Source organism: Bos javanicus, chromosome 7, assembly GCF_032452875.1.
Source record: "Bos javanicus breed banteng chromosome 7, ARS-OSU_banteng_1.0, whole genome shotgun sequence".
In the NCBI taxonomy this organism is placed as follows: domain Eukaryota; kingdom Metazoa; phylum Chordata; class Mammalia; order Artiodactyla; family Bovidae; genus Bos; species Bos javanicus.
This window is the reverse complement of record NC_083874.1, coordinates 7,871,163-7,886,867: the sequence shown is the minus strand read 5'-3', so window position 1 is coordinate 7,886,867 and position 15,705 is coordinate 7,871,163.

The following is a 15,705-nucleotide window of genomic DNA, read 5'->3' as shown; positions in this document are numbered from 1 at the left end:
TAGGGGACCGCTTCCTCGGAGGGAAGGAGCCCCGCAGAACGAGGGAGGAGTAATCTCAGACCGGGAGAGAGGACCTCGCAGACCGAGAGGGGAGATACTTCAGACCTAGAGGGGACCCCCCCCCCCAGACCGTGAGGGGACCCCGAAGACCGAAAAGGATACACCTCAGACTGAGAGGGGACCTCACAGACCGAGAGTTGGGATCCTGAAGACGGAGAGGAAACACTTGAGAGCGAGCGAGGAGACATGCAGGCTGAGAAAGGGGATCCCTTGGACTGAGGGAGGGAATAGTCGGAGGGAAGGCTGAAAATTGAGCCTGAGGGAAAACATCTGAAAACAGAGGGAGACGTCCAAAAATTTAAAAAGGGATTGATGACAGGCCCTCAAAGAGAGGGAAGACAGTGAGGATAGGCTCCACAGACTGATGGCAGAGGCCGGGAGAGACACCTGCCTGAGGGAGGCCGCGCTGCAGGGGAGGTTGAAGGGTGTTGGAGGAGGCTGGAGTAGGATGGGGCTTGAACGTTAAGGGAGAGAGCTGCGATGGGGGCGCTGGGGTGAGGGAAGGCAGGTGGGAGAGGAGGTGTTAGCAAGGCTGGGGTGGCATCTTTCTTGGCTGGCTCGCCAGCCACTGGGATCTAAGGACTGGAAGGTATCAGACTCTATGCCTAGGGCGCTCTCCCTGCAGTTGGCCCCCAGCTGACCTTCTCATCCTTAAAATCCAAACCACAAGCCAGCTCCCTAAAACAAAGAGATTAGGTTTAGGTTGCTTACAATTTAATGTGGTAATCCTGTTAAAATTTTCATATGGAGAGCCATAACCTCTTTTCCCCTTTTGCCCTTATTATCACTCTTTTAGCATTTTAAGTCCCATCCTTTAAAAATAGCAAACTCAGTTCTTCAAAAAAGTCTAGGTAATTTAAAAAAATTCCTGATGTCCCCTTCTTTCAGAACATATTGATACACTAGGATAGCAGTCAAATAGTTTTGACTCTCTTATGGGGTTTGCTCCCCTGAGAAACCTGTATGCAGGTCAAGAAGCAACAGTTAGAACTAGACATGGAACAACAGACTGGTTCCAAATTGGGAAATGAGTACGTCAAGGCTGTATGTTGTCACCCTGCTTATTTAACTTATGTGCAGAGTACATCATAGGAAATGCTGGGCTGGATGAAGCACAAGCTGGAATCAAGATTACGGACAGAAATATCAATAACCTGAGATACGCAGGTGATACCACCCTTATGGCATAAAGTGAAGAGGAACTGAAGAGCCTCTTGATGAAAGTGAAAGAGGAGAGTGAAAAAGCTGGCTTAAAACTCAACATTCAAAAAACTAAAATCATGGCATCCGGTCCCATTACTTCATGGAAAATGGATGGGGAATCAATGGAAACAGTGACAGACTTTATTTTCTCAGGCTCTAAAATCACTGCAGATGGTGACTGTAGCCATGAAATTGAAAGATGCTTGCTCCTTGGAAGAAAAGCTATGACCAACCTGAAAGTGAAAGTGAAGTCGCTCAGTCGTGTCTGACTCTTTACAACCCCATGGACTGTAGCCTACCAGGCTCTTCTGTCCATGGGATTTTCCAGGCAAGAATACTGGAGTGGGTTGCCATTTCCTTCTCCAGGAGATCTTCCTAACCCAGGGATTGAACCCAGGTCTCCCGCATTGTAGGCAGACACTTTACCATCAGAGCCACCAGGGAAGTCCAACCTAGATAGCATATTAAAAAGCAGAGACATTACTTTGCCAACAAAGGTCCATCTAGTCAAGGCTATGGTTTTTCCAGTAGTCATCTATGGATGTGAGAGTTGGACTATAAAGAAAGCTGAGCACCGAAGAATTGATGCTTTTGAACTATGGTGTTGGAGAAGACTCTTGAGAGTCCCTTGGACTGCAAGAAGCTCCAACCAGTCCATCCTAAAGGAAGTCAGTCCTGAATATTCATTGCAAGGACAGATGCTGAAGCTGAGTCTCCAATACTTTGGCCACCTGATGCAAAGAACTGACTCATTGGAAAAGACTCTGATTCTGGGAAAGATTGAAGGCAGGAGAAGGGGACAACAGAGGATGAGATATGGTTGAATGGTATCATTGACTCGATGGACATGAGTCTGAACAAGCTCCGGGAGCTGCTGATGGACAGGGAAGCCTGGCATGCTGCAGTCAGTCCACGGGGTCACAGAGAATTGGACACGACTGAGAACTGACCTGACTGATGGGGTTTGCTCACTCTTCACTAAGGTCAATTATAAATTAATGATAGGTCCTGGGCAAAGTAAAGACTTTTGCCCTTTATTTTAACAAAGTATAAAGTAACAAACTATTAAGTACCAGCAACAAAGGAGGTAATTATAACAGGTTCATTAATAAGGTTTATTCTAGTACTGTATTACAGAATATTGAAATTTGTGAATATCTCTGGCTCCTAATGTCACATATCTGACAATTTGCAGAAGCTGATGAGAAATGGAAAAAGAATAGGAAAGTACACAGGGATAAATGAATATGGAGTAACAACCTTTTTTAAGAAAAAAAAAGACAAAACAGAGTATATCCATTTAAAGCTCATCTTCCCCATAGTAGCCTAGTTGCATTATCTACTTAATTTATTGTTGTTGCTGTAAACATGTTTTGGGAAGCATTTGGAACTGCCAGTTTGCAAGTCACATAACAAAGTCTTTTGTTACACTTCATTTTAGACAAAACCATAATATCTAGCTTGATTTACTGGGCCTTACTACAGGGCTTTTGGCTATGACTGGAAGTCAAATCCAACCTGAAGAGAATTTACAAGCTGTGAAGGCAGTCCCAAAAGCTTTGTCCAAAAATCTTGTAGGAGAGCAATGTCTCACCCAAGATCACATGTTTACATGTTAGAACTCAGATCTCATGACTCCACAAAGGCTGCATTCTCTAACCCAGGAATTAACTCTTTGTTGTTGTGTTTTTTGTGGTTTTTTTTTTTTTGCTCACCTAATGTGCTTTGTGGGACCCCTAACAGGGATCAAACCTGTGCCCCTCCTAACCCCCAATGAAAGGACAGAGTCCCAACCACTGGACTGCCAGGGTACTCCTAATAAATGTTTTCTATAAAGAGCCAGGTAGCATTTGTGGGCCATGCAATCTCTGTAACATAACCAGTCTGTAGCTCTGCCATTGTACTACAAAAGCAGCCATAATTAATATGTGTTCCAATAAAACTTTATGGATACTAAAATGAGAATTTCACGTAAATTTCAAAAGTCACAAAATGTTGTTCTTTTTTTTTTTCCCCTAACCATTGAAAAAATATGAAAACCATTCTTTGCTGGAAGGCCTTGGAAAAACAGACAGCAGTCCAGATTTGTCCCATACATTTGCTGATCTCTGCTCTTGAACCTCAAGTTTAGAGAAATGGAAATTTCTTTACCATTATACAGAAGCTATTCTGCTTACAGTTTGTTTGTTTAATTAATAGTTTTGGGAAAGCAGTTTTAGATTTAACATTGAGTAGAAAGCACAGAGTTCCCTTACACCTTTCACTTTCCCCATCTTGCAGAATGTGGTACACTGGTTAGGGTCAATGGGCCAATAGTGACACATTATTAACTAAAGTTCACAGTTTGCATTAGAGTTCACTTTTTGTGTTGTGCGTCTTATGGGTATTAACAAACATATAACGACACACTCGTCAACCATTATGCTTGCCAATTTTTTAACTCAAAAGCTAGCTAAGAACAAAAATAAGTTTCAGAATAAAGCACTGTAATTCTGTCAGCCACAAATAGGTACAAGGTGGCTCTAAGGGTCATTTTGGTTTCTGCTACTTTGTTCATGTTTATTTGCGGTTGCTTAGTTTCAAATTATTTACAAATATCATTCACTATAACACTTAAAATAATGAGAGTGCTGGAAGACCTAGTGTGAAGAACCATACAATTGCAATTTTGAAAAGGAAGTGATTTTTTTTTCTTTAAGTTTCAAAGTGGAAAGAAAATGCAAGTATTACACATGGGATAAAAGTATTCAAGAGGAAGGAGTCTGGAAGTCAAAGGAATGATAGTAGGAGCTCTTATATACTGCTCATTGCTTGGTTCAATCATTTTAGAATACATTTGGCCTTGTTTGGTGAAGTTGAAGCTCTGTACACTCCATGGCCCACTAATTCCAATCCATGGAAACTCTCAGTGACGTACTTAAGAAAGTTCAGCATAGTCCTTAGAGCCCACACTGAAAACAACCTAAATGTCTGCCTGGTAGAATGTAGTATAATGAAAACGAACAAATCACAGCCACACACAATAGCACAGATGAAACTCACAATAGCACAGAGGAAAACCAAAGAAGCAAGGCATATGTGATGATTCCATTTCTATGCTGATTTCTAAAACAGATAAAAATATGTGGAGATTTTTAGGGAAATTATACAATTTCCTGTCACCTGAGAAGCTCTGAACCTGAGATCCAGCATCACAAAATCCTGTGGAGATAGGAGGACTGCTGCTTCTTTCCTTGATTTGGATGTGTTCTGGGCAAGAACCAGTGGAGTGTGGGAACTATAAAAAACAAGCAGGTAATTACCACTGGTTACTTGACAGGGTGATCAGGAAGGGATGAAGAGAATGGGGTTGGTAACCGATTTCTGAGGTATAGCAGTATTCTATTTCTTTTCCTTTAAAACTTTTTAGATCGAAAACCTCGCATGGTCCTATTGATTCACTTGTGTGTGTGTGTGGTAAAAAAACATTACATCTACCCTTTTAAATTGTTACATGTATAGTACATTAAGTATAAGCACAGTGTTGTACAGGGGTCTTTTTCATCTTACATGGCTGGAAAGTATTTTGCTTCTTGATTATGTGTTTACTTTGTAATTATTTGGTCAATGTTTTATGCATATTTGTATCATATATTCATTTTTTAAGGAAAGAAAAGAATAAATTATATAAACAAAGAAAACTGTGCCTAAGTGAAGAGAACTGAACAGAAAAAGGTAATGATGAAGTTGACATGGACAAACTTCTGAGTGTATGGCCAGGAAGTAAAATTTTTATCATGAGCTACTGGTGGTCACAGGGATTCAAGCTGTTCTGGAATCATCATGGCATCAAAATGAAAGACAAGTCAAGTAAAATTGCCCCAACTGCTCAAAAATTCTCTTCAGCATTTGCTGAGCAGAAAAGGTATCTTGACAGATCTTCACTATAATTTCAGCCAGCCTATTTTGGTGAAGGATACCTGACCATTTATTTCAGCAAGGACTTCATGGATAAGCCCATGTTGGAATGCTCTAACTGGAGTAAGTACATATCAGGACTGAAAGCTTACATCTTTTTTGCTTCTTTCATCTTCAAGACAAATGCGCTGATGAAGCAGGTTCTTGCATCTGGGGACTTCTCCAGCATTCCAATGGTTAAGACTCTGTGCTCCCAATGCAGGGGGCACAGGTTCGATTCCTGGCCAGAAAACTAACATCCCCCATGCTGAGCAGTGCAGCCAAAAAAAAAAAAAAAAAGCATTTGTATCTAGATTTATACTAGTATTGTCTGGTAGCCAGCTTTCAAAAATGGCCCCCAAAGATTACCCCTATCTAAACTCCTCCCCTTGAGTGTGGTCTGTTGACTTGTTGATGACAAAAAAATTATGGCAAAAGCAATAGGGTATCTGTTTCATGATTAGGTTACAAAAGACTGACTTTCCAGCTGGACTCTTTTTTGCCTTTTCGGCTTCAACTTTTTTGATGAAGCAAGCTGCCATGTAGGAGAGGCCCATGTGGCAAGGGACTGAGGGTAGCATCTGGTCAATGCCAGCACTGGACTAAAGCCGTCAGTCCAACAACTGCAAGGAACTTAGTTCTGCCAGCAAACACATCAATACCCTTGAAAGTAGATCCATAGTCAAACCTTCAGAAGAAACCACAGCCTAGGCCAACACTTTGATTACAATCCTGTAATTCCAACCAGAGGACCCAACCAAGTGACATCTGACTTCCAGAAATTATAAAATGCTAAGTGTGCTTTAATTTTTTAACAGTAAATTTTGGAGTAGTTTGTTATGCAGCAGTAGATAACTAATAACACATCCTGGGACCAAATACCCTTTCCCCTAGGGAAGACATGTTTCAGCCTTCGTGGGGTTGATGAACAGTGTGGCAAGCAAATTCTTCCTTCTCCCAAAATATCCCCTTTAGTTGCCCTGGTTTTGCATTGTTAAACTAGACAAAGTGTATTTCAGTCACTGGGGGATATTGCTGTGGTCTTAGTTCTTTTGAGACAAACAGTATAATCTTTAAGTTCTCTTCCAATGGGAATGAGTTAGGAACTTAGGTCTCTAAGGAGGCTAGAGTTTTCCTTCTGGGGACTATTGTAGTAAACAGTTCACACATTCTGTTACCCTGAAGTTAGTCAGTCATTGACCCTTGGGGCTTATCTCTACAGAGGAATTTTTCCTAAGATAATTTCAAGGCAGCAAATAAGGGAAATCTATGATATATTTGTGAGCTGTCTGTCTTCACTCCTCTTTAGAGAAATGCTCCCAAATCTTTGTAGGCATCTAAGAGGCTAAAATATCCAAGCATTTCCCATGGGGCAAGTTGAGGCTCTGTCCTGAGTTTGTATCTGTGGGCAGGTTACTGAACAAAGAGTTGATGCATGCATCCACAATGCCTTGGCCCTGCAGGCGTTCAGCAGTCAATGTGTTGACCTTACTCATAAAGAAGCTGCTGTATACTTTACGTTCTTTATTTAAAGAATCCAGCTTAAATGGATTGGCTGGAATTAGGAGTATTTGCAGGAACCTAGACACACGGTCGTCCCCATAAACTTAATGCAATTCACAGTAAGGAGAAATTACTAAAGATATAAGTAACTTTATAAAAAATAATGTATTGCAAATTCTCTGGTGGACCAGTGGTTAGGACTCTGCTGTCACTGCTGAGGTTCGATCCATGCCCGGGTTTGGTTCATGGTTGGGGAACTAAAATCCCACAAGCTGTGCAGTGCAGCTAAAAGACAAAGAAAACAATTCCATTTACAGTTGCACCAAAAGAATACTTAGGAATAAATTTGACAAAGTAAGTGCAGAAGTTATGCATTGGAAACTACAGAATACTGCTTAAAGAAGTTAAAGAAGAACTAAATAGTGGAAAGACATCCATAATCATGAGTTGAAAAACTTAATCTTTTACAGATGACAGTAATCTCCAAATTGGTCTACAGATTCAGTGTAATTGCTGCCAGAGTATCATTGACTTATGTGTAGAAAATAAGATAACCCTAAAGTTAACACCTTCTTCCAACAACACAAGAGAAGACTCTACACGTGGACATCACCGAAATCAGATTGATTATATTCTTTGCAGCCAAAGATGGAGAATCTCTATACAGTCAACAAAAACAAGACCAGGAGCTGACTGTGGCTCAGATCATGAACTCCTTATTACCAAATTCAGACTGAAATTGAAGAAAGTAGGGAAAACCACTAGACCATTCAGGTATGACCTAAATCAAATACCTTATGATTATACCGTGGAAGTGAGAAATAGATTTAAGGGACTAGATCTGATAGATAGAGTGCCTGATGAACTATGGACGGAGGTTTGTGACATGGTACGGGAGACAGGGATCAAGACCATCCCCATGGAAAAGAAATGCAAAAAAGCAAAATGGCTATCTGGGGAGGCCTTACAAATAGCTGTGAAAAGAAGAGAAGCGAAAAGCAAAGGAGAAAAGGAAAGATACAAGCATCTGAATGCAGAGTTCCAAAGAATAGCAAGGAGAGATAAGAAAGCCTTCCTCAGTGATCAATGCAAAGAAATAGAGGAAAACAACAGAATGGGAAACACTAGAGATCTCTTCAAGAAAATTAGAGACACCAATGGAACATTTCATGCAAAGATGGGCTCAATAAAGGACAGAAATGCTATGGACCTAACAGAAGCAGAAGATATTAAGAAGAGGTGGCAAGAATACACAGAAGAACTGTACAAAAAAGATCTTCACGATCCAGATAATCACGATGGTGTGATCACTCACCTAGAGCCAGACATCCTGGAATGTGAAGTCAAGTGGGCCTTAGAAAGCATCACTACAAACAAAGCTGGTGGAGGTGATGGCATTCCAGTTGAGCTATTTCAAATCCTGAAAGATGATGCTGTGAAAGTGCTGCACTCAATATGCCAGCAAATCTGGAAAACTCAGCAGTGGCCACAGGACTGGAAAAGGTCAGTTTTCATTACAATCCCAAAGAAAGGCAATGCCAAAGAATGCTCAAACTACCACACAATTGCACTCATCTCACACGCTAGTAAAGTAATGCTCAAAATTCTCCAAGCCAGGCTTCAGCAATACGTGAACCGTGAACTTCCTGATGTTCAAGCTGGTTTTAGAAAAGGCAGAGGAACCAGAGATCAAATTGTCAACATCTGCTGGATCATGGAAAAAGCAAGAGAGTTCCAGAAAAACATCTATTTCTGCTTTATTGACTATGCCAAAGCCTTTGACTGTGTGGATCACAATAAACTGTGGAAAATTCTGAAAGAGATGGGAATACCAAACCACCTGACCTGCCTCTTGAGAAATCTGTATGCAGGTCAGGAAGCAACAGTTAGAACTGGACATGGAACAACAGACTGGTTCCAAATAGGAAAAGGAGTACGTCAAGGCTGTAGATTGTCACCCTGCTTATTTAACTTATATGCAGAGTACATCATGAGAAACGCTGGGCTGGAAGAAGCACCAGCTGGAATCAAGATTGCCGGGAGAAATATCAATAACCTGAGATATGCAGATGACACCACCATTATGGCAGAAAGTGAAGAGGAACTAAAAAGCCTCTTGATGAAAGTGAAAAAGGAGAGTGAAAAAGTTGGCTTGAAGCTCCACATTCAGAAAACGAAGATCATGGCATCCGGTCCCATCACTTCATGGGAAATAAATGGGGAAAGAGTGGAAACAGTGTCAGACTATTTTTCTGGGCTCCAAAATTACTGCAGATGGTGACTGCAGCCATGAAATTAAAAGACGCTTACTCCTTGGAAAGAAAGTTATGTCCAACCTAGATAGCATATTGAAAAGCAGAGACATTACTTTGCCAACAAAGGTCCGTCTAGTCAAGGCTATGGTTTTTCCTGTGGTCATGTATGGATGTGAGAGTTGGACTGTGAAGAAGGCTGAGCGCCGAAGAATTGATGCTTTTGAACTGTGGTGTTGGAGAAGACTCTTGAGAGTCCCTTGGACTGCAAGGAGATCCAACCAGTCCATTCTGAAGGAGATCAGCCCTGGGATTTCTTTGGAAGGAATGATGCTAAAGCTGAAACTCCAGTACTTTGGCCACCTCATGCGAAGAGTTGACTCATTGGAAAAGACTCTGATGCTGTGAGGGATTGGGGGCAGGAGGAGAAGGGGACGACAGAGGATGAGATGGCTGGATGACATCACTGACTTGATGGACGTGAGTCTGAGTGAACTCCGGGAGTTGGTGATGGACAGGGAGGCCTGGTGTGCTGCAATTCATGGGGTCACAAAGAGTCGGACACGACTGAGCGACTGAACTGGACTGAACTGAAGCGACTTCACATGCAGAATAACCAAAACAATCCTGAAAAAGGGGAAGAACATTGAAAGATTCACATTTCCTAATTCCAAATCTTACTATAAATCTACTTAATGGTATTGGCATGAGGATAGATATAAAGAGCAAAAAAATACAGAGTACAGAAATCAATCCATGAAGCTATGGTCAACTTGTTTTTGACAACTGTGTCCCAGATCATTCAATGGGGAAAGATGAATGATCTCTCTCAACAAATGGTGCTGAGAAAACTGGATATCACATGGAATAGAATTTTTGTATATGGTAGGACTACCTCCTTGAGAAGGCAATGGCGACCCACTCCAGTACTCTTGCCTGGAAAATCTCATGGACAGAGGAGCCTGGTAGGCTACAGTCCATGGGGTCGCTAGGAGTCAGACACGACTGAGCAACTTCACTTTGATGCATTGGAGAAGGAAATGGCAACCCACTCCAGTGTTCTTGCCTGGAGAATCCCAGGGATGGGGGAGCCTGGTGGGCTGCTGTCTATGGGGTCGCACAGAGTCAGATATGACTGAAGCAACTTATCGGCAGCATCAGCAAGACCACCTCCTACCATATACAAAAATTAACTCAAAATAGATCATAGACTTAAACGTAAGGGCTAAAACCATAAAACTCTTAGAAGAAAACATAGGGGTAAATCTTCACAGCCTTGGAATTGGCAATGATTTACCTATCACACCCAAAGTACAAGCAACAGAGAAAAAAAGATAAATTGGACTGGACCAAAAACCCATGGAAGGGAGCCCAACATCATTTGTCATTAGGAAAATGTAGGTCAAAACCACAGTAAAAGAGTTCCCTGGCAATCCAGTGGTTAGGACACCATGCTTTCACTGCCATGGGCCCAGGTTCAATCCCTGGTCAGGGAACTAAGATCCCATATGCCATACAGTGTCATCAAAAAAAAAAAAAAACTCACAGTGAGACACATACCACTTCAAAAGTTATGGTTTTTCCAGTGGTCATGTATGGTTGTAAGAGCTGGACTATAAAGAAAGCTGAGCGCTGAAGAATTGATGCTTTTGAACTGTGTTGGAGAAGACTCTTGAGAGTCCCTTGGACTGCAAGGAGATCCAACCAGTCAATCCTAAAGGAAATCAGCCCTGAATATTCATTGGAGGGACTGATGCTGAAGCTGAAGCTCCAATCAATACTTTGGCCACCTGATGCAAAGAACTGACTCATTTGAAAAGACCCTGATTCTGGGAAAGATTGAAGGTGGGAGGAGAAGGACGGCAGAGGATGGGATGTTTGGATGGTATCACTGACTCAATGGACATGAATTTGTGTAAACTCCGGGAGTTGGTGATGGACAGGGAAGCCTGGCATACTGCAGTCCATGGGGTCACAAAGAGTCAGACATGACTGAGTGACTGAACTGAACTGAAGGATGTAGAGAAAGTGGAACCCTTGCAAATTGCTGATTGGAATGGAAAATGGTACAGCTGCTATGAAAAAATTTGGTGCGTCCTCAAAATTTTAAACATAAGAATTACCATATGATATAGTAATTTCTGTGCTAGGTATATACCCTGCAAAATTGAAAATAGGTACTCAGAGACTTCCCTGGTGGTCCAGTGGTTAAGAATCAGCCTTCCAATGCGGGGACTCAGGTTCCATCCCTGGAGGTGAACTAAGATCCCACATGTGCACATCACAGCTAGAGAGAAACCCATGTGCCTCAACTGCTGAGCCTGCGTGCTCTAGATCCTGTGCTCCACAACTCAAGAAGCCCCCGATTTCCCCAACAAAGACCCCGCAAAGCCCCCTCCCTCAAAAAAGGTACTCAATGGATTTCCCTGGCAGTCCAGTCGTTAAGACTGCATGCTTCCAATGCAGGGGGCATGGGTTTAACCCCTCATTAGGTAACTAAGATCCCACATGACATGTGGTGTACATACTCAGTCTCTCAGTCGTGTCCAGCTCTTTGCAACCCCAAGCTTCTCTGTCCATGTAATTTTCCAGGCAAGAATACTGGAGTGGGCCGCCGTTTCCTCCTCCAGGGATCTTCCCGACCCAGGGATTGAACTTGCGTGTCCTGCATTGTCAGGCAGATTCTGGCCACCTGGGGAGCCAGCTGAATAAATGAATACTTCATCCCCTTATATGACTGAATATCTCATCATATATATATATACTACAACTGGATAAATAAATGTGGTGTGTCCTTACAATGGGATATTCAGCCATATAAAGGAATGAACTACTGATACAGGCTGCAACATGGAGGAACCTCAAAAACATGAATGCTTACTTAAGAAGCCGACCAGAATTGATAAATGAAGACAGGAAGCAGATGAGTGGTTGTCAGGAGACTAGGGAGGAGGAGTGGGGAGAAACTACTGGTGGATCAGGAGTATCCTTGAAGGGTGAGAGAAATGTCTTGGAACCAGTTATAAGAGATGGTTGCACAACTTTGTGAGTGTGCTGAATACCACTGCACCATCAGCTTTAAAGTGGTTAACAGCCCATTTTGTCACATGAATTTTACCTCTTGGGGCGGAAAAAACTTATAAACCACTTTTTTTTCCAACAGTGCCAAGTATTTATTATACAATTTTAAAAAATATTTATTTGGCTGCACTGGGTCTTAGTTGTGGCAGGCAGGATCTTCACTGCAGCATGTAAACACATATAATAGTTCAGGCATGTGGGATCTAGTTCCCTGACTAGGGAACGAACCCTGGCCCTCTACACTGGGAGTGCAGAGTCTTATCCACTGGACCACAAGGCAGGTCCCCTTATGTCACTTAATTTTGATACCAGCCCTGTGAGAATGGACAGATTCCTCCCTACCCCACCACATTATGTTATCCTCCAAGCTGAATTCCAGTTTCTTTCGAATACATATAAAGTATACACTCGACCAGATGGCGTTTTGAGAGGAAGTATATAGACTCTTAAGTCTGATTATAGAAAACCAACTAAACCTCATAGGCCTCAGGGTCCTGGTACAAGATGAAGGAAGTGGCCCAGTTCTAAAAGTCTCTTCTACTTTGTTCTAAAATTCTACTGGAACTCTGTGGTGCCTGTCTAATCACTCCTGGCCTCTTTTTTGGTGAGCCAGGATCACTTTCAGCAGTAGACATGATTTCTTTATGGTCCAAAATCTAAGAGAAGATTTACAAATACTAATTATGTACTCTTGAATGAGCACTTTGGTTATTACATTGTATTTTTTCCTCTTTAGCAACTGTAGTAACTTCATAAAAACCCAATTGGATCACACAGACCCACAGTATTACCTAAAGCTGAAACTATTAATAGGTTGACATTCGTAAGATTATTTTTTTGCTGCCAGCCGTCTACGGGGTCGCACGGAGTCGGACACGACTGAAGCGACTTAGCAGCAGCAGCAGCAGAGAATACATTCTCTAAACCTGTTTTTTGTTGTTGTTGTTTTTAGTTGCAGCATGCAAACTGTTAGTTTGTGGCATATGGAATCTAGTTCCCTGCCTGACCAGGGATCGAACCTGGGCCTCCTGCACTTGGGAGCTTGGAGTCTTAGCCACTCGACCACCAGGGAAGTCCCAAACAGACCTGTGTATTGATCTCAGTATTTCAGATTCCCACATCTTTTTTTTTTTTTTGGCTGCATTGGGTCTTAGTTGTGGGTAGTGGGATCTTCGTTGTGGCACAGATTCTCTAGCTGTGGCTTGTGCGCCTGTGGCTCGTGGGCCCCGAAGCACTCAGGCTTAATTGCTCCATGGCATGTGGGATCTTAGTTTCCCCACTACAGATTGAACCCGTGTCCCATGCATGGAAGGTGGATTTTTTTTTAACTAACTTTTAAAATTTTTGGCTGTGCTGGGTCCTCGTTGCTGCACGGACTTTTATCTAGCTGTGACGTGTGGGCTTCTCACTGTGGTGGCTTCTCCTGTTGTGGAGCACAGGCTCTAGGGTCTGCGGGCTTCAGTTAGCTGTGGCTCCCGGGCTCTAGACCACAGGCTCAACAGATGTGTCACAGAAGCTTGGCTGCTCTGAGGCACTGGGATCTTCCTGGACCAGGGATGGTAGGCAGATTCCTTACCACTGAGCCACCAGGGATGTCACAGTATTCCCACATCTTTAATGTGGGGCCTTAGAAGTCACTTAACTTCCCTCTCAGGTTTCTCCCCTACAGATAAGATATAACTGATAAATATTCGTTTCCAATGAGTGAGCCTGCAACTTATTCCTGTCATCTCAGGCATATTAAGACATCCTTTTGTGCAACCAAGTAATGACTCCCCATCTTGGGGAATGAGGGCCTCATTTAAACCTAAATTTAGGAATAAAATGAACCATGTCATTTCATACTGGGGGTAGGTGGTAAGGGTGGTGGTAAAAAGAACTTAATAGAAATTCAGATTCAATGGCAGGCCTTGTATTAATTTTACAAGAAAAACAAGGGAATTCCCTGGCAGTTCAGAGGTTAGGACGCCATGCTTTGACTGCTCAGGGCACCGGTGACTGCGGAACCAAGATTCCCCAAGTCGCATGGCATGGCCAAAAAAACCTAGTTACATAGTTTTGTTATTCTCTCTCAGACACTTTTGCCTCAAGAAAACAAGCTTCAACGGGCATGCATAACCTGTGACTAAGCCACGTATATGCAGTATTAGTCAGCAAATGCGGAAAACTCAGCAGTGGCCACAGGACTGGAAGAGGTCAGTTTTCATTCCAACCTTAAAGGGCAGTGCCAAAGAATGTTCAGATTACTGTACAATTGTGCTCATTTCACATGCCAGTAAGGTTATGCTCAAAATCCTTCAAGCTAGGCCTCAGCAGTCCGTTCGAGCTTCTGGAACCGAGAACTTCCAGATATACAAGCTGGATTCAGAAAAGGCCTAGGAATCAGAGATCAAATTGCCAACATTTGTTGGATCATAGAGAAAGCAAGGGAATTTCAGAAAAACATCTACTCTGCTTCGTGAACAACACTAAAGCCTTTGTGGATCACAGCAAACTGTGGAAAATTCCTAGAGATGGGAATGCCAGATCACCTTACCTGTCTCCTAAGAAAACTGTATGCAGGTCAAGAAACGACAGAACCAGACGTAACAACTGACTGGTTCCAAATTGGGAAAGGAGTATGACAAGGCTGTGTATTGTCACCCTGCTTATTTAAGTTATATGCAGTGTACATCATGGGAAATGCCAGGCTCAAGCTGGAATCAAGATTGCCAGGAGAAGTATCAGCAACCTCAGATATGCAGATGATACCACTCTAATGGCACAAAGTGAAGAGGAACTAGTCTCTTGATAAGGGTGAAAGAGAGTGAAAAAGCTGGCTTAAAACTCAATGTTCAAAAAATGAATATCATGGCATCTAGTCCCATCAGTTCAAGGCAAATAAGATGGGGAAAAAATGTAAACAGTGACAAGTTTTATTTTCTCGGGCTCCAAAATCACTGTGGACAGTGACAGCAGCCATGAAATTAAAAGGCGCTTGCTCCATGGAAGGAAATCTATGACAAACCTAGTGTATTAAAAAGTAGAGACATCACTTTGCCAACAAAGGTCCATACAGTCAAAGCTATGGGTTTTCCAGTAGTCTTATACAGATGTGAGTTAGACTATAAACAAGGCTGAACACCGAAGAATTGATTCTTTCGAACTGTGGTGTTGGAGAAGACTCTTGAGTCCCTTGGACAGCAAGATCAAACCAGTCAATCCTAAAGGAAGTCAACCCTGAAAGTTTCTTGGAAGGACTGATGCTGAAGCTCCAATACTTTGGCCATCTGATTCGAAGAGCTGACTCATTGGAAAAGACCCTGATCCTGAAAGATTGAAGTAGGGGCTGGAAGAGAATGAGATGGTTAGATAACATTGTTGATTCAATGGACATGAATCTGAGCAAACTCTGGGAGATTGACAGGGGAGCCTGGCATGCTGGAGTCCATAGGGTTGCAAAGTCAGACGCAACTTAGTGACTGAACAAAACAAATGCAGTATTAAGGAATGATTAGTAGAAAAGATTCAGAGGCACCGTTTCTTGCTTACTAAGCAATTTATTTGTTTTTAGTTCTACCATTTGACTTTTTCATAAATACCCATCTCACGTCTCCAATAAGGCTCCTTGAGAGCAGTGCACACAACCTAAGTTTTGTCATGAATCAGTTACCACCTGTTGTATACCAGG